The 24,746-nt window shown below is 35.5% G+C and overlaps 1 pseudogene; it reads right to left on the bottom strand.

The window, feature by feature from the left end:
- The window catches only part of LOC149533013 (geranylgeranyl pyrophosphate synthase, chloroplastic-like), a 61,127-nt pseudogene extending 38,789 nt beyond the window's left edge, over positions 1 to 22,338 (bottom strand).
- Between the last annotated feature and the right edge of the window lie 2,408 nt (positions 22,339 to 24,746).

The raw sequence follows: 24,746 nt of genomic DNA, 5'->3' as shown, positions 1-24,746 counted from the left end.
TTCATGACAATATTATATTTAATAATAATATAATATTATATATTTTGATATAATAATATATTACTAGACTATATAACAATAACAATCATATATATTTTATTAATCTATATATGATTATTATTGACACTTTTTGCTTAAAAATAATAATAATCATATAATATTACTATATATATGTAATAATAATAATTATTATCATATATATTACTATATTATATTTAATAATAATAATCATAATCATATGTAATAATAATAATAGTGCCCACAGTTCCCAAATTTTTATTTCCATTTGATATGGGTGGTTTCCCTCCAAAATATCAACAATTGAAAAATTAGGAGTTTTCAAGTACCCAATTTCATATTGAGTATCCGATCTATAATCAATAGTTGATTTAAAATCAGTTACCCGATTAGGCTTGGTATTTACCAAACTTGTTTGGTCAACTCAAAAAACATGTTTGAGAAAGCTTTCACTAACATTTAGAGTTTGAGTAGCCATTTGACAATATTATTTTCATCAAAATTCAATGAAATGAAAAGGGGTTTTTTATAACATTCTCAAGATTTCATTGATATAATTACTATCAAATTTTGAGTTTGATAATTATTTATTAGTTGATTTTTAATGAAGATGATTGTAAAGTGTTGATTGACATACTAATTAGAAAATAGCTATAACTTTCAAATGATATAACATTTTTTAAATCCAAAAATTGCATCACATTGTATGCTTTGCCTAGTATAAGGGGAAAAAAAAATTTGGTAAAGTTTTCAATTATTTAGGGTGGTCAAACACGTGAGTTTTTTTAGTCTGGAAAATTTATAATAGAAAATTCATATTTAATTATTTATTTGGAATAAAAATACCCAAAAATATGTGTCACATCAGGGCATGAGTCTACTTTTTATATGTATAATTATATTAAAAAATATTATCATTTGATTTTGATTAAGGTGGTCAATCATACACCTACTTTTTATTTTTGCCCTAAAATTTTCATAGTACTACATTAAAATCTAAACTTTTGACCAATCAAATATTTTTTTCTCTAGATAAGGCCTAGTAGTTTAGAAACTACATTCAATTTCCTATAGATTATTTTCTTACAAATTTTTGATATAAAGTGTAGAACCACTTCAAAATTATGTGTCAAGTTGACATAAACCTGATTTGCTAGTTTTTCACTACTACTTAAGGCCATAGTTTGGTTGACCATGATCCTGCACATACCCATTGATTTCCCTCACAATAGGTGTATAATAATCATAGCAAATGCCATACTTAGGAATAGTGTATTCAATCTAAGGACTATTTTTCGCCACCATGAGGTGCATTTAATTTTTTCAACCCAAGGATGTATACTTGAAATGGTTAGCACAGTATGTGCACTAAGTTTCTTAATGACTTCTTATGCTACAGGAAAGTAAAATGAAAGGAAAGAACCTACACTAGTGTTGCAAGAAACTACCACACTTAACTCTTTACTAAAACAAATATTGCAAATGAAATTAAATACTAATATATATATTCCAATTCAGTTCATCTACTATAACTATTTTTATAGATGTTGCAGGAACACTCACAAAGTATGATGCTACAAGAAGGAACTTATAACTTCTACCTGCAATACTAAAGATGCTTGAAAAAAAAATTATACTACTCTAATCTAATCCACCTCCCAAGTGGGCCCCTTGGTTGGCTTTTGCTAATCTACTAACATAGAATGTAAACCAAGAGTTATTTCATTATGTTCTAGAAATTCATTACATGAAAACAATACATAAAACTATAAAATTAACTCACTGCAAGAGTCAATAGTTTCTTGTCATAAACTTTCTTCTAACTTCTAACACTATTGGTTGGATCCCTATAAATAGAAGACCAACACTTATTTTGAAACACAAAAGCAAAACAAACTAACTTCAAATCCGCCAGAGAAAAAAAAGAAAAGATAATAGCTCACAAAAAAAAAAAAAAGTCTGGACAACTGCTTTGACACAATAATAAATGTAGAGAAATATAAGAATTCTTCATAGCTCCTCCATATTAGCAGCTATGTCCCTTGGTACTGTTATGACTCTTTCCACTACAGTTAAACCTTAACGTCTTTTCTCCTTCAATGATTGTTGGCTATCTTCAATGTTTCCCTTTGAATACTTCCAACCATCTTCAACTTCCTTTGCTAATAGGTTAGTTATTATGTAGAGATATTTGTAAATAAGCACTATCAAATTAAATTCAAATATTAGAACACGCATTCTGATGGTTATTTAAAGTAAACTATCTACCCATAGGTTAATCATTAGTTGAAGTAAACATAAATTCACAAATGTCTTGGTGAAAGTAAAATAGAGCATGTAAAACTATCATAAAATAGAAGCAATAATTAGCCTCATCATCTACCCCCTAGTAAAATGATTCTTGTCCTCAAGCATTGCATTTTCTAGCCAGTGACCTAAATTTTCCAACTTTAGTCTTTCCTTTCCTGCTACTCTTGAAGGTGTAGTAGAATCCTCGTATTCTCTCCCAAACTTCCCTTCTATTGTCCTCCTACAACTTGTCAAGTTTGTCAACATTAATATCATACAGGGGCCACATGAGCATTCAGGGTTGCATAGTGAGTGGGCACCATAGTTCTAGCTTAGCCTATTTCCCCAACTCTATATAATTTGGAACTTAGTGAAGGGTGACCTCTAAATTGATAGGACTGTGTGGTTCTGATCTTTTAAGTTTCTCAAGTAATCTAGCCCACCTATTTTTAGCACCAACCATGGCTCTTTGAAAGGAAAAGTAAGGTAGGTTCTCATATGTTGCACAGATCTTGGTTCTAGCAGTGAAGATTATATCCCTTACTCCCTTCTTCTTATCCCCATAAGTTAATCTAAACTAGTACCTAAGAATTTCTTCTGGTTTACTGCTCTCAGCTCTTAATGATAGAGGCTCTATTTTTACCTCATCTATGTAATTATTCAATTGTCTATCATAATTAGGTTCATTATGCATCTAGGAAACCAAATCCCTCAAATGTATATCCCCTATATAGAGTAAATGATTCCATTGATTTTCTACAAGAATTATAAAATTGTGCACATATAACTCATAGAGCAAGTTTTTCTACCAGGATGGTAGAGTCTGGTATAAACCATAGAATTCCTGAGCTGATTTGAATTCTGCATTTATGTTCTTGAGGTTTGGCATAAGTTGGAATAAAAGGAATTGCTCCTTTAAACGTATAGCATAAATCTGAGGTGGTGGTCTACAAGCAAGTGCTTGATCAACCAATTTGAGGGCATGATCCATCCTTTGTTTTTGGTTTGCCCATTTCTCTTTCAAATCTATAATTTCCTCACCTAGGGACACTATGACTTTGTTCATTTTCTTCCTCTCCACTTCCCATAGGGTTGTAGCAAGCATATGTTGTCCAAAAAATTGGAAAAGAAGTTTTTTCAAGGTAATGGAACCACTATCCTCTTCATAGTTATTTTTCCTCTTCCTCTGTTCCTTCCATAACAACTTTACAAAATCTATAAGCCATGTTGGTTTATAGGGAACTAGGCTAGTGTTTGAATAAACTAACTCATTCATTATGGGAACTATTTTTTGGCCTATTGGGGGATCATTTTGATTTTCATTTACTTCAACCCTACATTCCTCATTAGGGTATATAGTAGCTTCTCCCTTATTAAATGTTCTTGTAAATTTTGTGGCTACTTCTTCATCAGACATAGTTAAACATAGGAAATACCCTAACCAGCTAGACACATTAAATCTCCTCATTGCCTCTACATCTGAGAGTAAGACAATATGCTCCATTGGTTCTTGTCACTAAAATTGTCCACCCATTCTACCTAACAATTTCACTCTCTACTCTGCTTGCACTATTTCCCTTCTATAAATTTAGGCTTTCTTTTTTTGTTGTTTTATGGACCCATTTTCACATTTCATTTTTTAGCTAATTAATGTCATAACAATTTGTTATATGTAGTAATAATTTGGTTTATCATGGATATGTGAAAATCATCTGAAAATGGAATTTGGATCATTTGAAAATTAAATATGGGTCACATCACAACCTAATAGTAAGGAATCATTCAAGAATAAGGGGTACGACACCTAGACACTTGTGTACTTATAGCAATTGAGTTTCATAAATAAAAGAAGTATAAATATTTGGAAAAAAAATCTTTATGAATAAATAGGAATTTCATTGGGTTTTAGTAACCTTCCCTACCTCATATGAAATATGGACAAGTGTCCACACTTGTCAGACTTAGTACGGGGTATGGAACTGGCATAACACTACCATAATATGAATAATTTAGTATTATATAACCAAAAAAATTGATGTACTATAAATGAATAAAGATTTGAAAAGATTATACTTGTGAGTTGATTGTTGCACATACCAAAAGGTGGTAGAAAGTACATTAGTAGTGATAGTATACATCAACAAACTTGCGGTGTTTATTGAAAGCATTGTAAAATGATGACGTGGAAGGTGGGTGGGTGGTAGGTAAAGAAGTGAGATAAGTTGGAAAAGAAGAAATTAGAAAATGAATGGAGAAATTTGGAACTTTATGTGGACATAAATTTTTTATTATGGGCATGCACGAAAAAATTAATATTGAAGAGCTGCAGGTAGAAGGTTAGCCTTTTACTATAGGAAGAGTTACCTGGTGTGAATTTGAATTTGGCTATTGAAACTACTATAGGAAATCCTCTTTTGTTTGGGGCTATTTATATAAATTGAGTCTATGGCCATTGACTAATAACTTAATAGGCACTAGATCAATGGTAGTCAATTGGACGACTTCATTTGCAAAGAAATGGTTAATTTCATATGGACCCAACCATCGTGTTTGCAGCTTGCCTAGTATATCTTTAAATCTAGAATCATATAGCAATGCCCAATCACCAACTTGAAAATTTTTGTTGCTAATGTGGGATTCATGCCATTGTTTCCTTTCCTTCTATATAATTTTAGTGCATTCCAAAGCAGTCTTGCAAATTTCATCCAAATAATTAAGATGTAGAAGACATTCTCTCTGTGCTGCAGGAAGTTCAATGTTCAACTCTAGTGCAGTTCTTAAAGTTTTATGTTCAAATTCAATGGGGAGCATTTCTATTTTCCCATATAGGAGTTCAAATGGTTTGAACCCTGTAGTAGTCTTCCACGTTGTTCTGTAGGCCCAAACAACTTTTGGTAATATGCTATTCCAATCCCTACAATGCAAATGAACTATTTTTGTTAAGAGAGGCTGTATCTCCCAATTTGTGACTTCTTCTTGTCCATTAGTTTGAGGGTGATAGGGGCTTGATTTTTGGTGCCTGATATTATATTGTTTCATTAGTTCTGTGGTTAGATTAGAAGTAAATTAAGCACCTTGGTCAGTGACTAGTTCTTTGGGTACACCATAACGAGTAAAGATTTCTTCATACAAAAATTTTGCAACTTTGTGATCATGAGCATGCTTCATGGCTTTGACTTCAATCCATTTTGTTAGGTAGTCAGTGCACACAAGGATATATGATTTCCCATTGGATGGAGGATCAATTGGACCATTGAAGTCCATAGCCCATTTGTCAAATGGTGTTAATGCCAGTTGTGGATTGAGACGCATTTCATCCGTTCTTGTTGGTCACCTCATCCTTTGACACTTGTCATGCTTCCATGTATAGTTAGTTGCATCTTTGTGAAGTGTAGGCCAATAGTAACCAATTGTTAAAATTTTCAAAGCTATTCTTTTATCTGCAAAGTGCCCTCCACATGGTTCATTATGACATGCATGTAGAATGTCATATGTCTCATCCTCTCTCACACACTTTCTCATAACTTGATCAGGTCCAGTGTAAAATAAGATATTATCAATCCAAGAGAAATGGAAACTTTTCTCTACAAGTAGCTTCTTTTCCTTATAAGATAAATGTTTTGGCATTTTATTAGCTATAATGTAGTTAGCAATGTTTGCATACCATGGAGTTTGAATAGCAATATGAAATAAATGCTCATCTAGAAATGCATCATCTACCAGAGTAGTGTCATTCTCATCTTGGTGGATTCTTGATAAATAATCAGCTACCACATTGGCTCTTCCAAGCTTATCAATGATGGTGATATCAAATTCTTGCAACAATAGTAACCATCTTTCTAACCGGTTTGTTATAGCAAGTTTGTTCATGAGATATTTAATTGCTGCATGATCAGTATGAACAAATATGGGATAGCTAGTTATGTAATGCCAAAATTTGTTCAAAGCATAAACTACTGCTAATAGTTCTTTTTCAGTCACTGTGTAGTTTAACTCTGGTCCATGAAGGCTCTTGTTAATATAATATATTGCATTTTCAAGATGTTGAGATTGTTGTCCTAGAACTACACCTATGGCATTGTTAGAAGCATCTATATATATGAGAAAAGGAAAAGTCCAATCAGGGCCTTGTAAAACTAGGGTTGTAGTAAGAAATTTCTTAAGCTACAAGAAGGTTTCATTGCATTCAAATGTCCAAATGAATTCAACTTCTTTAGTTAGTAATGTATACAAGGGACTAGCTATTTTGCTAACGTCTTTTATGAAATGTCTATAATATCCAACATGAGCTAGAAAAGATCTTAGATGTTTTGATTTTGTGGATATGGGAAATGTTTGAATTACCTCTATCTTAGTTGGATCCACTTGTATTCCTACAACTAATATGAAATGACCAAGTACCACACCTTCCTACATGAGCATGAAACATTTTTTACTATTAAATGCTAGATTATGTTCTTGACACCTTATCAAAACTTTTTTAGGGTTCATCATTGCTTCCTCAAAGGTGACTCCAAATGTTGTGTAGTCATCCATATATATTTCCATATAGTCATGTGATATATCAACAAAGATGCTAATAAAAACTCATTGAAATGTCGCAGGAGCATTACATAGACAAAATGGAAAAATAGAGTATGCAAAAGTACCTCATGAGCATGTGAATGTGGTTTTATCTTGGTCTTCAGGAGCAATACTAATTTGATTATAACTACTATACCCATCTAGAAAAGAGAAATACATCTTTCTAGCTAGAGTGTCTAGAACTTGATCTATGAATGGTAAAGGAAAGTGATCCTTTTTGGTGGTCTTGTTCAATTCTCTGTAATCTAAAAAAATCTAACATTTCCCTCCCTTTTTGGGCACTATGACCAGGGGACATCCATCTACTATCAGATATAGGATAAATAAAACTAGCATCAAGCAATATTTGCAATTCACTTATAACTATTCCTCTAAGGCTTGGATTTATCCTTCTCTAGGGTTGATGGAGCAGTAGACACCCTTCATTGATGTATATTCTATGAGTGCATAATGTAGGACTCAACCATTTCATATCACCATAGTCCCATGCAAAAGCCTTTCCATGCTTTTGAGGTAGCTTCTTTATTTTTTGTTTGAATTTTTTTTTATAATTTTATAATTTTTTTATTTTTTAAAATTATATATATATATATATATATATATATATTTAAAATTATATATATATATATTAAATTTTTTTTTGTGAAAACAAAAAAAATAATTAAAGTAAGGCGGGCATCACCATGCACGCATTTGAGGGCAGTGTTGCGTGCACACTCAAGGCTCAAGGGGAATGCCACATGGGTGGTGCCACACGCACACGCTCGAGGGTAGCACAACATGGGCATGCAGTGCATGCATGCTTGAGGGCAGGGTTACGTGCCCACCTAAGGGTAGCATGACATGGGTGTCGTCGTGCACCCTAAGGCAGTGCTATGTAGCCAGTTGCCATGCATGCGCTTGAGGGAAGTGCTATGTGCATGCTTGAAGGTAGTGCTACGCACACCCTAGGGAAGCACCATGTGGGTGCCACCACAAGTATGCCTAAGGGCATCATTGTGTGTGCACCCGAGGTCACAACACACGTGAGAACCCAAATGGGGCACTGCGCAAGTGCGAAAGACTAGCGTGTAGGAGGGGAAGAAGCTTACCCTCCCTGCTCTGATGCATGTGTTGTAAAAAAGAATGAAGAAAAGAAAGGGGGGCAAGGGTTTTATAACTCCTCCCTTTGGGCACTCCAAATAATTTTTTAAAAAAAATTTTGAAACTTGCCTCTCAAATTTTTCCATTTTCCAATGTTTTTGTGTTTTTTGACTTTTCTATTTTTTTTTTTGATTTTTTCAATTTTTTATTTTTTTGTGTTTTCTATTTTTTTTTTATTTTTTGTGTTTTTTTCAATTTTTACTCTATGACTCAAACATTTAACAGAATTTTTTTCTCTTGACTCTCCAACTATGAATCCGTGAGTCAAAAAAAGTGGGGGTCCTCATTCCTAGCGAGGAATGAGGCATGTGTTGTGGACACCACAATAAATAGCTCCGAAAAAAGGAAGAAATGACCAAAGCATTTCTTCATTAGTAAACATTCCTCCAACATGTGTCAAACACCAACCAAGCTTTGGATATCTCGAGTGTCTTTCGAATGACTCTTCAATCAAAATCTTAGAACTTGAAACTTTCCAACTCAGTGTTTGCATTGTGTATTCATTCCTTTTGATGTGCTAGGATGTAGCCAATCAAAGTTTTTTGACAACTCAAAACAATCTTCCACTCCTCTTAGCTCATTCATTTAGAATCTCTATGAAGGCTTTTATTAATCAATTACTTGACCAGATGAGAGAATCAGTTCAAGGGCTCTTGGCGGGATGCCACATTCTTTCAAATATTTTGGCTTTTGAATAATTGCTTCAAGTCATTCAAAATGTTACTTTTGATGGAACAATACTTTGAATACATGATACTTTTTTTTGAGAACGTATCCTTTGCCAATTTCGATCTTTAGAATCCTTTAGACTTAACACTATATTTTGTTTTTTTAATTTAAATTTCTATATCCTAACTACGCTTAGACTGTGTAGTCAGAACATCAGTGTCATTTCTTGGATTTAATCTCTTCTGAACATCCCTTGCATTCCTCTTTTAGAACTTTCAAAAAAATCTCACGCTAAATCATGGATCTTAGTAACCTTTCGAGGAGACTGCTCCTATTTAAACTAGTTGAAATTTGGATTATCTCTCACCATCTTTGACTTCAAATCAACAACACCTAAAACAATCGAATCTTTAAATTTGCAAAGTGTTGAGAACTTAGTGGTCTAGGCCTTTGATTTCCAAACTAAAAATCCCCTATTTAGACAAGAAATATCTGTTGCTTGGTTGGTATAAGAACACAATCATCTAAATGTTTTGACAAATAAATACCTCTTCCTGAAATTGAAACCAAAGAGTGGTTAGTGAAATCTTAAGAGAAAATCTCAAGTACACCTTACCCCCTAGGACTAACGCAACTTTAAAAAGAAACAAACAATTGAAAGAAAACACACAACATGAAAGCAAACACTCTTGAAAAAATAAACACACTTGCTGGAATGAAAATCTAAGCTAAATGCGGAAATGAAATCTAACTTTTGGGTTTTTTTTTTTTTTGTCTTTTAGGCTTCAAAATAATGCTTCAAAAACTGCCCATTTATGGGCAAGGGAAGAAATTCCCCCTGTAAGGAACTGAGCCTAAAAGTATTTTCTCCCAGAATTTCCATGATTTGATAAGGGCCTTGAAACTTGATGTGACTACCCGACTTTTCTTTTGCCTTGTCCTAGAGTAGAACAAGGTCAGAAATCCTAAATGATTTGATCATGGCCCTCTTGTTGAACCATCTTTTTACAATTTCTTGATGTTAAGCCATATGCTCTGATGTAGCTATTCATTTTTCATCCATCTCTAAAAGATTCATCAACTTGATTTTTACTTTTTCAGCATCTTCAGCATACCCACTCATGAATTTTAAAACAAGAATTCTAAGGTTAAGTGGGAACACTAGTTCTTGCCCGTAAACAAGAAAATATGGAGAAGTCCCCAAAGTATTTTTGACTCACTTGATTTGTCCATAGGGCATATTTCAGTTGTGTATGCCAATCCCTAGGATTCTCCTTCAATCATCATTTTATTACTCTGATCAAGTTCTTGTTTGTAGATTCCGCTACCCCATTTCCTTGTGGGTAGTAATTTGAAGAGAATATGATAATGACTTTGTTTTCAAATGCCCTTTGGGTTAGGAATGCGAATGCAAATGCTGACCCATTATCACACACAAGGGAAAAAGGCATTCCAAATCTAGTAACAATGTGTTCTTCTAGAAAGTCAGTCACCACCTTAGCAGTGCAATTTTTGAATGCCTCTGCCTCCATCCATCATGTACAATAATCCATAATTGTAAGGATGAATGCATGTCCACTTGATGATGGTGGATTGACTAGTCCTATGAAATCCAATCCCCACTTTGTGAAGGGGTGCACCTCATACACTCATTGTAGTGGCATTGTTGGGTGCCTCTCTTTGTTAACATTGGTTTGACATATATGGCAAGAATGCACATGCTCAAAAGTATCCTTTAATATCGAGGGCCAAAAATAAAAAAATCTTAAAATCATGTGAGATGTTGCTTCTGCTGAACCATGTCCTATACTATACTTGTCATGGAAATGTTCCAAGACATCCTTGGCTTCTTCACATCCTAAGCATTTCAGATAGATCCCTTCATAGTTCCTTTTATACAACTTGTTATCAAGTAACATGTAAGACTCGCATTTCATCTTAAGTCCCCTATGTTGTGAACTATTCATCCATTTGGGGCATTGCTCTTGTAAGAGATAATAAACAATGTCTTGGTACCACACATCTGTCACCACTCCTTGGTTAATGTCAACTTGTGATACAACCATCTTCTTTTGATCATCCTCATCTATCTCATCATCAAACTTGAATTCCTTTTCATTTCCATCCTGGTAATCAGCTATCATTTTAGACAACCCTTGACCTCTGACTAATCTCATAGATTGAATTTTGAGATCAAATTCTTGAAGTATTTCCATCCACTTTCCCCTCCTTTCACCAAGTTCATTCTGCATCAAAAGCATCTTTACTGTTGGATTAGGTACAATTTCATACACCTTACTTCTAAGTATGTAGTGACAAAACTTCTTTACTGCCTTGATAAGCACAAATGACTATTTATCAAGGTTATAATATTTCACCTCTGCATTCTTCAAACAACAACACATAAAATAAATTGGTCTCTCATCTTCCTTCTCTCTTTTTTGTGTCAGGATCCCTGCACAAGAGTGTTTGGAAGCAAAGGAATAGATCTTGAAAGGTAACTCATAATCTAGACTCACCAAAACTAGGGTCGTTGAAATGGTAACCTTGATATCTTCAAATGATGTTTTTATCTCAGGCACCCATTCTGTCTTAGCCCCTTTCTTGAGTAAGTCATTAAGGAGAAAAACTATCTTTGCAAATCCACTTATGAATTTTCACACAAAGTTTATCTTTCCAAAGAAAGACTTCAATTCCTTCTGACTGTGTGGAGGTGCTAATTTCAAAATAGACTCAACTCTATCTAGATCAATGGAGATTCTAGCCTCAAAAATAACATGTCCTAGGAGCTTTCCTTTAGTAATGCCAAATGAACATTTCTTGGGATTGAGAGATATGTCATATTTGCGACATCTATTGAATACCTACCTTAGATTAGCAATATGGGTGCTTTGATCTTTTGAAAAGATAGTCAAGTCATCCATGTAGATAACTATACACTTGTTAATCAATCCTTTGAAAGCTTCATCCATTACACATTGAAATGTAGCTCCTGTGTTAATTAGTCCAAAGGGTATCCTTCTATAGGCAAAAGTTCCCCACTTCATTGTGAAAGTCATCTTTAGCCTATCTTCTTCATCAACCATCACCTAATTATATCCTAAGTAACCATCTAAGAATGACATCATTTTGGAACCATTAACAATTTGCAATACCTCATCTAGAGAGGGTAGAGGATAGTTATCCTTCTAAGATGCTAGATTCAAGTTACGAAAGCCAACACAGATGAATCTCTCCTATCTTCTTCCACATGGGAACCAAATTTTCCACCCATGTGGAATGGTGGATGGGAAATATGATCTTAGCATCTAGTAACTTCTTTATTTCTTTCATGATTAGGGGTTCAATGAGAGGATTTACCGGTCTTTGTCTTTGTCGGAATGGTTTTGCATCAAGCTTCAATAGAATGTCATGTGTGATAATCTTAGGATCATAAGTTTTTAGCTCTTCATAGCTCTAGGCAATGACATCCTTATAATTGATGAGTAATTTGAGCATGTCATCCTTTTCTTTTGAGTTGCACACCTTTCATATTTGTACCATTCTTGGTTCTTCATCAATACCCAAATTGTATGAATCACATTCTTCAATTCCCTTTTCTTGAGTTCCCCTTCTATTGAGTGCCGATTCATCATGATCAAAGATGTGTTCAAGTTCAACCATCCCTTTCAGAATAGTGTTATTTTTTAAATTTAGAATCCCATCTTCATCTTCAAGTCCATCATCTTTAGGTCTATCATCTAGTGTATCATCAATTTCTTGTCCCTCAAAATGACAACTACACATGATAAACTCAAGTATATGTTGATCATCTTAAAAGACCTGAAAGTTTGTGATATTATTAGGGATGGATGGAACAACAACCAATTCTACTAAAAATCTTTTCAACTTGGTTCTCTGAACTAGTTGCAATGCACTAACTGAGATGGCAAGAGCATCTTCTACCATGTTCTTGCTTCTTGGAATGGACTTGATGTTTAAGGCCTCAAAGTAATCGAATATGTGCCATACCCTTTTTCTATAAGCAAGTAATCTTTTTTTGTTGCATGAGTATATGGATTTTACTTGTCATATGACCAATTGGGAATCCCCTTCAATTTTAAGAGCTATGATTCCTTTCTCCAGTGCAAAGAAGAGTCCTCAGATTAATGCATCATATTTTGCACCATTGTTAGTACATCTAAATTTCAATCGATATGCAGCATAGAAAGACCTACCTTTTGGGTTGATTAATTTGATACCTATACTGGCTCTCATCTTGCACCTAGAACCATTGAAGTGGAGTGTCCAAATTGCATTTTCCCTGGGTTTTCTAACTTTATGCTTATTCATCCTTAAGTTCTCTTTCACTTGAGCCTTGAATGATTGTTTCTTAGGAACCCATTCTAACTTTCCTTGTGCAGGACTTGATGAATTCCCTTCATAACCTATAGATATAGGAAGTGTGTGTTTTTCTTGTTTATATTGAATTTCCCATATTAGCTCTTTGATTTCCTCAACTTTAGGTTTAGGATGAATGACTACTAAAGTCCATCCTTTATTTTTCACATATCATCTTCTTCTTTGTACTTTGATCATCCCTAGAGGAGGAGAAGTCAAACCTCCACCATTTGAAGAGGTATCACTATAGGATACATTTAGACCTCCACTTTCTTCTTCAATCTTGTCAACAAGGTGGGATGAGTTCACAGAATTTTGACTTTCTGTGAGTTCATCTATTGAGGTCTTTGTATCCTTGTTTTCCATCATGTGGGTCAATACCTTTGCAACTGCTTCTTGACATGATGAACATTTGAATTTAGAGCGACTAACTTTGTGTAACCGAAAAAATCCTAGAAGGAGGAGAATGTTGGGATCAACTTCTTCTCCTAAACATTGTAAATCACCATACTGTCTATGAATTATGTCACGGTTTCACTTTTGGGCAATGACACCTTAGGTTCTTCATTTTGATCTTGAGGTGTATTGTTTAGAACCATATCCAATACCATCACTTTGTATGAACCCAAATCTAATTGTAAGAATGCTATCTCATTCGGGGCATTGTAATCTATGATTATTGTTTTCAATTTGGGCTCAGCATCTATCTTGATTTGATTGTTCAATCCTTTCCATGGCAACCACAATTGAGTGAAGTTTGTAGAGAACCATCCTCTCAAAATTTTTGTCCATTCTTTGCTTAGAAGTAATCTATATGTCTTCGAGATATCTACCACATGTATGTCAACAACATCCTGGATCTGAGGATCAACTGTTAACTATATCTGCACATCTTTCAATACACCAATGAATTTTACCTCTGTTTTATCGAACTATATCACCACTCGATTAGAGGGTTGAGGACTAACTCCTAGCCTTTGAGCTATTGATAATGACATTACCTTACATGAAGCTCCTAAATCAATGAGGAAATTGTGAATATTCTTCCCATATATCCTTATGCTCAACAAAAATGGGGGTACCTCAACTTTTTCTTTGAACATAGCAGGTATCACTTCTACAACATTTACTTATTATGACACTATCTTTTGAGGGACAACATTTGTATTGTGTGAAACCTTTGTATTATCCAATGTCTTCATAAGATCTTCTCTTTGTTGTGGACAATTCTGTAACATGTCAAACATGGACATATTGGCTTTAGTTTTATTCAAATCTTCTACTGAATTGTACTTTTTAGTAGACCAAGTGGGGTTCTTCAGTATTATTGGTATGTTCACTTGATTATTATATTGTTGTCCTCCTTGGACTGGTCTTACCGGTGGTAGATTGTTATTTGCTCTTGGATCAGGTGGAGTTGGTTGCAAACCTAGATGAATCCCATCCATCAAGGGATCCTTTCTATTTATGAGGTTGTATGTATTCCAATTTTTATTTCAAAAGGAAAACATCTCATCATGTTGAAGGTCTGGTTCTTGGCTAAATGGGAATGGGAATTCCTCATTCGCTTGTTGTTCCACTTGTGTATTTTGTGTAGAATCATAAGATTCCAATAGCATAGCATTGAATTGAATAGGAGGATTGTCATTTACTTATGAGTTTTGATTCACCTCTTGATTACCATTGTAGTATGAACCATCATTGTTAGGAACATTTTGGCTATCATCATACTAATTGATATCAGCATATTGAATTTTGTTGTTGTTGTTATTAGTAGGAATGCTTCCATTATTCAGTCGAGTGTTCCATTGTTGGTTTTACCTTTGGAAGCCATTATTGCGATCAGGAGGATTGAAGTTGTTTCCTCTACCATTGTTTCCTAGATCGTTGCTATTATTGTTATTGTTGAAGTTCCTATTGTAATTCTAACCAAAATTTTTGTTGTAGGGGCCAGCATTATTTCTTTGGAAGTTGTTATTTTTTCCTTGTGACAACCTAAGATGTGTCAGCTCATTGTTCATTTGTGACATGGTCTTCTTCATTTGACCAACTTCCAAAAGAATATTGTTATCTACTTCCACTAGAACCATTGCTTTCTATTCAAAGAAAGCTATTTTTGGGGGGCTCATACCTAGGATATGTTATTGCTTGAGTTTTTGGAATGGGTGCTTGCTGTAATGGAACTGGGTTCATAAGTATGAACTAGCTAGGCACTATGGATGCTCCCATGGGGTATGTTGGTATTGTAGGGACTACTTGTGCTGAAAGCATCATTCCTCCTCCATTAGGATTGTCTTGCTTCATGAACGTGATCAATTTTTCAAAGACTTTGTCCAATGTGTCAATATTTGTTGTAGGAAGTCTCCTCAAAAAGATCGCAATAAGAGGGTCCATAGCATTCAAATAAATCTGAATAGCAGCTTCAACCAATATGGTGTATGGCATTTACAACTTGTGGTAGGCCATATGAAAGTGATGGTTGGAGCGTGAAACTATCTCAATTGGGTTCCTTTTGATTGATATGAATTGTTGATGTATCATAGTTGGATTGATGAATGTTTTGAATTGTTCCAAAAATAGTTTTTCAAATGTATCCCAATCTCTAATGCATCTAGGTGGAAAATTGATGTACCAATTAAAGGAAATTTCTCCCAAAGAGTAGGGAAATAAATGAAGAACCACATGCTCATTGGCCACTTGCTTTCGATTGCAAATTTCTTTGAAAACCTTGGCATGATCTTTGGCAGTTCATGTTTCACCATAGATGAATCTTAGGAAAAACTTCTCGAGATTCTTTGGGAGGTCATGGAGTGCACCTCTCAAGTTTATTGGCGAGTCCATGAGATTTGAAAAAAAGGCCATTGGATGGTTTTGTGGACCTAATGGTGGTTTTTGGGGAGTAGCTATCAGAATATGTGGTGGTTCACTAGGTGGTTGGAGTGGAGGTGGAGTTGAAGAAGATGATGTAAGTTTGAATGGAAGTGGTTGAACTCAGGATGTTCCCTTGTCACTATGTGGTTTATAGGAGTGGGTAAGCTTGAGAAACTCATGTACACTTGGCATAGACCTTAATGCTAACTGAAATGGGGATTTTGGATCAATATCCTCCAACTTGCATCAATTTTTTGGAGAAAAGCACACCTCTGCAGAAGTACACTTTCTCAATATTTTGAACTTTGTGCACCATAGAGTTTTGTGCACCTGCAAAGCTACGAAGCTATGGACCTCTATACCTACAGAGCTACGGAGCTGTGGACTTGAATTTGTCAGAAAATTTAGGATTTTAAAAAAAAAAATTGTGAAGTGTATATTATTGTAAAAGTGTGAAATTCTAAAACTTTAACAAATTTTCTTTCTTTTCAGGAGTCAAAAGGGTCCCTCCTTCTAGCATCACTTCTATTGGGTGGTCATTTTGCATGAGGTCAATGATAGGAATCCATTGTGCAATTTCTCTCTTGAAAAGCTAATCTTTTTGGGATCACCTCCAAGGTTCAGTATTTGTCTTGCAATGTACCAAAATATACTCAGTTGAAGATAAATGTGATTGTTCACAAGGAGGCCTTTGTTGGTTCTACTATGATCTTGGAATGGAGTAAATCTATTTTCTATCTCAAAATAGCACACAAAAGAATGATATTTGTGTATTTTCTAGTTTTTCAATGAATGCAATCTAATAGTGCAACTAAATGGAGTTCCTATTCTAACAAGGGGTTAGCAAAAAAAATAACAAAATTGAAAGCAAATAACAAGAAATTGAGATCCTAAATAGACATAAGCTACAGAAAACAACATGCTACAAGTTAAACTTTTGAAGAAATTGGTAGGAAACAATGAAAACAAGAGTAGTGCTTCCTAGAATCCACTAATGCAATCATCAATGAGAAATTTCAATAACCAAATGATAATTCACTCTTCATCAAATCACAAGGCCATGAAAAGTGCACTCGTGTGAGACAAAGAGTTATGTAGGCACAATTTGTGATTTCTCCTCAAGCTAGATACATCAGCAGAATTTGTAAATCTGTAACAAACACAAAACTAAAAGATCACACAACTAGAAACAATGCAATAAACCTTTGGCTCAATCACAATCTCATGAATAAAATTCACAAAAACATGACACATTCAGGCAATAATCACTACACTCCAAATGCAAGCACCAAAAGCATAATTTTATTGCACAATAATGACAGCCCTTGTTACATTTTACAATGGGGTATTTATAAGAAATCATATTCTCAATTTGTGTTGAGAGTGAGAGATATCTTCATGCAATAAAATACTTTTAAAACATTAAAAAAAATTAAATATATACAAACTAACAATCTAATTGGTGCTTAGAGGGACTCCATCCATATTTTATTCATTAATTGGATGCATGAGCCCTTTACTTGTCAAAGATAATGAAAGCATGAGAGAGAAAGTAGGAGGAATCCATCAGTCAAGGTGGAAGTGCATGGATGTACCAAACATAGAAGCTGGTCCTTCACTAGGCATGTGTCAGAGTTAAGCTATGGTTTGAATGCGTCCCTGATGCATGGAAGGCATTATTTTTGGAACTGGTAGTTAACTGTCAGTGCATGTCTAAATTGTGGAGCTATAGACTTGTGTACCTATGGACCTATATGAAAATGTGGAGCAACAAACCTATAGAGTTGCATGAAAATGTAGAGCTACAAACCTCGACATTGTCAAAATCTCAAAATTTTACTAAGTGTCAAAATTGAAATTCTAGCATCTCGATTTTGTTCTTCTTCATTCCAAAGCTATGTTTGGATGTTTGCCCATGAATTTCTCTATCATCTCTATAATTTTGGATGGTAGAGCTATGAACCTCGACATTGTCAAAATCTCAAAATTTTACTAAGTGTCAAAATTGAAATTCTAGCATCTCGATTTTGTTCTTCTTCATTCCAAAGCTATGTTTGGATGTTTGCCCATGAATTTCTCTATCATCTCTATAATTTTGGCTGCATCTGGAAGATCTAAAGCCTCATATTTATCCTTTAGATTCTATTTGTAGTTGTCCACCTCAATTCGACTCTTTGCAAAATCTTCAAGTTTGGTGTCCAACTCTAATAGTGCTTCCTCTATTCTGAAGGATTGTCTGATGTCTTCATCACTGGATGCTTCCTCTTCAAAAATATCCAAGCATGCATCACTATACAACTTTTCTACTTCCAAAATTTTCTCTTAGGCTTGGTCCTTCAGCTGATGGATCTCCTTGTGTAATGTTTCCATTACTTTGTTGCCATTTTCTATCTTCTCTATCCAATCATCAATCAAGTCTAGCTCTTCTCTGGTATATACATCAATCAAAGTGCAATACCTTTTCCCTTTTATGGCTTGTGAAGTCTAAAAATCCTTGCTCCATACCCATACCTCATACACAATACTAAATTCCTACCTCAAAATTGCTACAATCTTATTCACATTCTCTTGCATAGCATGTAGTAACTTCAAATTTCCTGTGAGTGTGGTAACACCTCTATCTTCAAGGCTTTCTCACCATTCCTGACAAGCTCTCAAAAATGGATTGAGCCGTACACCTTCCCCTTCTCTAGGAATGGTATTTAGAGTCTCCTTAGGATGCTCAAGATCAAGAGGACCAACAAATTTGGTTAGATATCCCTTTAGGATCTCAACTTGCCTTTAAAGAGTTCATAGTTCAATCTCATCCTACTCCATGTGCCTGAGAACCTCTTTGACTCCCATAGTCATCACCGGTTAGGTTGAATCCTATGTAGGCTTTCCCAACATAATAGCCTTCACTTAATAATCCTCAAGGCTAATGGCTTCTGCATCTATACCTTCAAGAGGGAGGGCCACTTGTGAAAATAAATCCCAGATTCATATGGTAGTGATAAACACAAATGGTATTGCATCATGTAATTGAGAGTTAGGTTTGTTCAAGATCTTTGCAATATCAAAAATATCATCCTCTAAAGCATGGAACTAATTCTTGGCACTTATCATTATCTCCTTTTGGAACCATCTTGAGATATGTTTTCTTGTGGATCTAGCTCTTGATGATGAAGGGATGTGTTCAACTACCTCCTTCCATTTATCGCTCTTTCTTAGAGTCATCTCCTATTGTGAAGACTCTCCTGTTGTAGCCTCAGTCTCTGTAGATCCTGTAGCTTGCTCCTCGGCATCTTGGGAAGGTTGTTGTGCATATTCTACCATCTATCCATATTTTGATGCTTCATTAGTAGCCCTTGGCTCTGGTTGCTCTTGTGGGGATGGTTCCTTTTGAACTTGTTCTTCTTCTAAACTTGGAGGTGGGGGAGTTACTAAACCCTTATCTACCACCATAATCTGTGGTGGAGATGGAGGAGTTAGATCAGGAACCTATGTATCTGGTCGTATCTACATCTAATCTTCCTATTGGAGTTCACCTATAGGGGGGTGCCTCTAATCTTATCCCCAACCAACTTTATACCCACAGGCATGAAATCAAAATTTTTCATAGAGAAAAAATCCTCACTTTGCTCCTTTTTCTCATTCACTCATTGCTACACTTCATCTTTTGAAGAAGATAGTTCTAATGGTTCTACTTGGGTGGATGGCAGGGTACTAGTGGCACTCTTTCTTCTTTCCAACTCTACAGCTTTTTCTAACTAAGTTATTCTTTATAGGGGTACCTGTTCCTCCTCCTCTTCTGATTCTATTTCTTCCTCATCTTCTTCTTCCTCCATAATAGTTTCAAGAATAGATGGATTAGGTACTAATCTTCTACTGATCGTTTGCATTTTCTTCATCTTAATATTGATCCTCTTATGTTTCTTGGAGACAAAAGGAGAAGGAAGCTCTTCTTGTACAGGAGGAATGGAGGCTTCTAGAATCTCTCCCTCTTCTGGTTGGCTTGGCACAACAGGAGGCAACTAAGGTTCATCCTATATTTGAGAGGCTCCAATACCTTGGGAATCCTGTGAGCTCTACTCATGCTGCTAGGAAGACACATGTTTTGCAACCTATTCTATTTGAATCCTTTGAGGAGAGGTTCTCTTCTTCTTTCCCTTCCTTTCAAGAGGGTGATAATATCCCACTAGGTGATCAAGCTGGTAGACTGTCTCAGGCATAATAGGAGACTGGAGCACAAAGATTGGAACTATGAATTTTCTTCCCTTACCCCTTTTTGGGCAAGCATGTGCATGGAAGATTATAGTATCAGGAATCAAATCAAGTGGTAAAGGTTTCTTGATCCAATACTTTGTCGTTCTAATGACATGTCTCGCTTGATGATTGATGTCATCTCCTTCCTCTCTATCAATCTCTGCATTCAAAATGGGTCTTTCACCAACTTTATCTACATTGAATAGGGGATCCAGTGATTCTTTAGAGTCTTGTAGCTTTATCTCATCAGGGATATTCAAATGGAGAGCCTTTTCTACTAAATACAAAGTCATCCTACACTGTCCCTAATGCAGACATTATAGTCATTTGTGGCATTCATCCAATGATCTTCAATGACATCCTCATGATGGAAGTCCTTTCCTACTAGGCTTTCCACTTTACCAACATTGTCAAAGTATGGCTGAGGAGAGTTGTATTCTTTAAGAGGATAGTTCTCCCATTCCCACTTGAAGGTCAGAATATCCTATTTTTGCTTCACCTGATATGGCCAAATGACCAATGGCCATTCCTAGCAGGGTCTCTATTGTCTTTTAATCCTCTCATATGTTGACTCAATCTACTGGGAGATCTCCAATAGAACCAGCTTGTCACTTGGATATCTTGGGAGCTTCTTGAGATTGATAGATGCACCACCTACTTGAATATATGTGAATGTATTGAATTGGATGAAGTAGGCTTTGAGAGCTATGATCTGTGCCTTGGCTTCATTGGACAACCTCTTCCCATAATCTCCCTCAATGAACCAAATGATCGCAAAGATGAATGCATCATTCATGATTCTATACTCCTTACTTTGAGCTGAGAGCTTCTTCTTCACCAATTGAGGATAAACTATGTATGGCCAAGCATTGGGGTCATGGATACTACCTTTCTTGTGCAACCCAGGATAGTTTGTTGCCCTTGTTGCAAGTAGATACACCATATAAGAATATAGAATTTCTTCTTGTCCTTCACCATCCTTAGCTACTCACACAAGTTTTCACTTAGTGTGGTGGCCCAATCTAGTTGTATCTTTGCATGCTTGATGGTCTTAATGAATTTGACCATGAATGGAGTGAGATGACCTATTACAGGTCAACCCATGACTCTGCTTAGGAGAATGATAGAGTATCTAATGTCATCCTTCATGTATCCCCAAGTCATATCCAATTTGTTGATTGTCTTTCCCCAAGGTGGCTTCTCAATGAGGTATGAGGAATGTATGATATCAATGGCCTCTTGGTGATGCTCCTTATACCATCTTTCAACTACTTTATAGGAGATTCGGAAGAACTGATTGACTCTAGGAAAGTGGAAGACCTTCTTGATGTTATCAAGTCACAGATCCAACTCAACTTCCCTGGTGACACTCTTAACTACCCTTTCATAAGGAATGAAGTGTTGAGACAAGGTCATGATTAGTTTAGTTGATTGTATAGCCCATGGATGTGACATTGCATTCACCAATCTAGAATGGATTAGTGCAAACATCATGGTTGACCTTTGTGTTAGATTGTTGCAAACTTTTAAAAAATTTCCCAAGTCTGTGTATATGAGGTCAGTATCTTTGATCTTAGTGTAATCATCATATAACCTCAACTTTGGGGGTACACCTTGAAACTTGAAAACAATTGGTTTCACTACTGCTCTAGATGTGGATGCCATTTAATCACATTACTTGCACATCACGAGAAAAGAAAATGTTATTAGTCCTAAGATAGCATTAAACAAATGTAAAAGAAAAAAAAAAGGTCTCCCTCGGGGACTTATTTATTTTTTGTTTTAAATTTTTTTATAATTTTATAATTTTATAATTTTTTAAAATTATATATATATTTTTAATTTTTAAAATTATATATATATATATATTTTAATTTTTAAAATTATATATATATATATATATATATATATATTTTCTTAAAAAACTTTTGTGAAAATTAAAAAAAGAATTAAAATAAGGCAGACGTTGCCACACGCACGTTCAAGGGTAGCATGCATGCCCAAGGGGAATCCCATGTAGGCAACATCGTGCAGGCACTTGAGGGTAGTGTGACGTGAGTGTGTTGCGCACCTGCCCACTCGAGGGTAGCACGATGCGAGCACTACTGCGTGCCCGCTCGAGGGCAGCGTTACGCACATGCCCTAAGATGACATTGTGTGGCACAACTGCCACATGTGCACCCAAGGGGAGTGTTGTGCATACAACCAAGGGAAACACTACGCATTCCCTAGGGAAGCACCATGCAAGCACCACCACATACGTGCCCAAGGTCACAGTGCACATGTGCCCAAATGGGGCACTACACAGGTGCGAAAGACTATTATGTGGGGAAGAGGGGAAGAAGCTTACCCTCCCTACTCCAATGCATGTGTTACTTGTAAAAAAGAATGAAGAAAAGAAAGGGGGGGGGGGGGGGGCAAGGGTTTTATAACCCCTCCATTGTCTAATATTTTTGTTTTTTTTGACTTTTCTTTTTTTTTTTGTGATTTTTTCAATTTTTTATTTTTTGTGTTTTCAATTTTTTAATTTTTTTGTGTTTTTTTCAATTTTGACTCTATGACTCAAACATTTAACCAAATTTTCTTCTCCCGACTCTCGAATTGTGAGTTCGAGAGTTGAAAAAAGTAGGGGGTTCCCATTCCTAGTGAGGAATGGGGGGTGTGTTGTGGACACCACAATAGTAACTATGTCTGCTTTAGAGGTCCAAGATTCACAAGTGGTGGTATTAGTGTAGGTTGTTGAGCTGGGGGTGGTAATTGTGGAGTATTATAATTTGGTTAGCCTATTGTTGAGGCCCTCTCCACTGGTTTTTAGACTACAAATTCCCCTAGGATGGTTTTGATTGGTCCTATTGGCTCTGCCATTGGTTATTCTATTGGTTGGGCTAGGATGTTTGGGAGTTCTGAGTCCATTAGGGCTGTTGTAGATTATTTTTCCAAGCATTACTCCAATTAGGTTGATTATATTGTGGGGGGCCTTGGGGATTACAATTTTTCCACTGATTACCATATAAATTTGAATTTTACAAAGGGTCCTGAGGCATACCTTGACATTCGGTCCATGGCTAGTGTTGAGGAACAAATAATACTTGCTCATCATCTCCATCTATCTTGATGTACTCAATTGGAAGATGTTGGTTCTCCATGCTAGCAACTATTTTGCATTGGAAATCCATCTTTTGCTTCTAGCAATGAGGGTAGTATTCAGCTAGTTATAATTTAGCTTTTGCATGCTTCTTCTTTGTAGTCATTGTGTCAAGATGTGTAATGACATCATTTATGATGTCCTACTTGAAGTTTGACAATAGGTTAGATATCTTGAGCTTTGAAATACCCTAACTGATTCCTTTAGTGACTATGGAATGAGGTCCTCAGCCTTTCTTCATAGTTGACCTTGAATATTTTTGATAGATTTCCTTGAGGTCATCCCAGGAGAATTGATATACATCACCACCAACCATTAGGTCTAGTGCTTTTAGACAATTATCATTCACATCTCTCAAAAAGACTAGCTTTTGTGAATCCTCAAACAACATGTGCTGAGGGTTCTTCTACAATATATACAAGAAACATGAAACATAGTCTTCCAATGTTTCTTCCTCCTTTTGTGATATCCTAAAGATATCATCTCCTCTTGAACTAGATTCTTTGCAATACTCTTTATATTTATCCAAGAACAAATTTTGCATTTCATCTCAAGTTCCTATTGCATTGGCTCCTAAGCCCATGAACCATTGTAAAGCTTACTCTTTCAATGTTGCTGGAAATAATTTGAGCTTATGGGCATCAGTGTTGTAGTCAAAGCTATGACAGATTATGTCAAATTCAAACAAGAAAGTATCAGGGTCTTCGGTTGCAAGGCCATAGAACTTTGGAAGAGTAATTGTAGGTATATTCTTGAGATTATTAGTATTTATGAGGCTTGGGAGAGGAAATAGAAAAGTAGGTTGTGTCATTACTGGAGGTATTAGATTATGAGGTTGCTGCTAAAAAGGAACATTGTGTATTGGATTATTAACAATTGGTGGATTTGGAGTAGTATTATCAAGGAAACTGACCAAAATTTCAGCAAAAGGTTGAAGACCACTTGTATCTATAGGTTCTACTCTTGAGGATGATTTTGTAGGAAAAATAGGGCTTGCATCTTCAAAAGGAAACTTAACTTCTTCATCTTCAATTTCTTCATTCAAATTAATAGGCTCTCATGGATTTAATCTACCATATTCATCTTGTCATGTCATCTTCCTCTTCGATGCATGCATTTGAATTCTTCACACTAGTGAAGAAAGCTTTAAGACTAAAAATTTGTAAAAAACTTAACTAAGAACTATGACTCAAGAATGCTCCTAGCTTGACAACATCCCTGACAATGGTGCCAAAAATGGTTCGTTGTAGAACAAGTGTATAATAATCATGCCAAAGGCCATACTTAGGAATAGTGTATTCAATCTAAGGACTATTTTTCCCCACCATGAAGTGCATTTAATTTTTTCAACCCAGTGACGTATACTTGAAATGGTCTATACAATATGTGTACTAGGTTTCTT

This window comes from Cupressus sempervirens, chromosome 10, assembly GCF_028749045.1.
Source record: "Cupressus sempervirens isolate cs-2001-9-10 chromosome 10, ASM2874904v1, whole genome shotgun sequence".
Lineage (NCBI taxonomy): Eukaryota > Viridiplantae > Streptophyta > Pinopsida > Cupressales > Cupressaceae > Cupressus > Cupressus sempervirens.
This window is presented reverse-complemented; position numbering and strand designations above follow the sequence as displayed.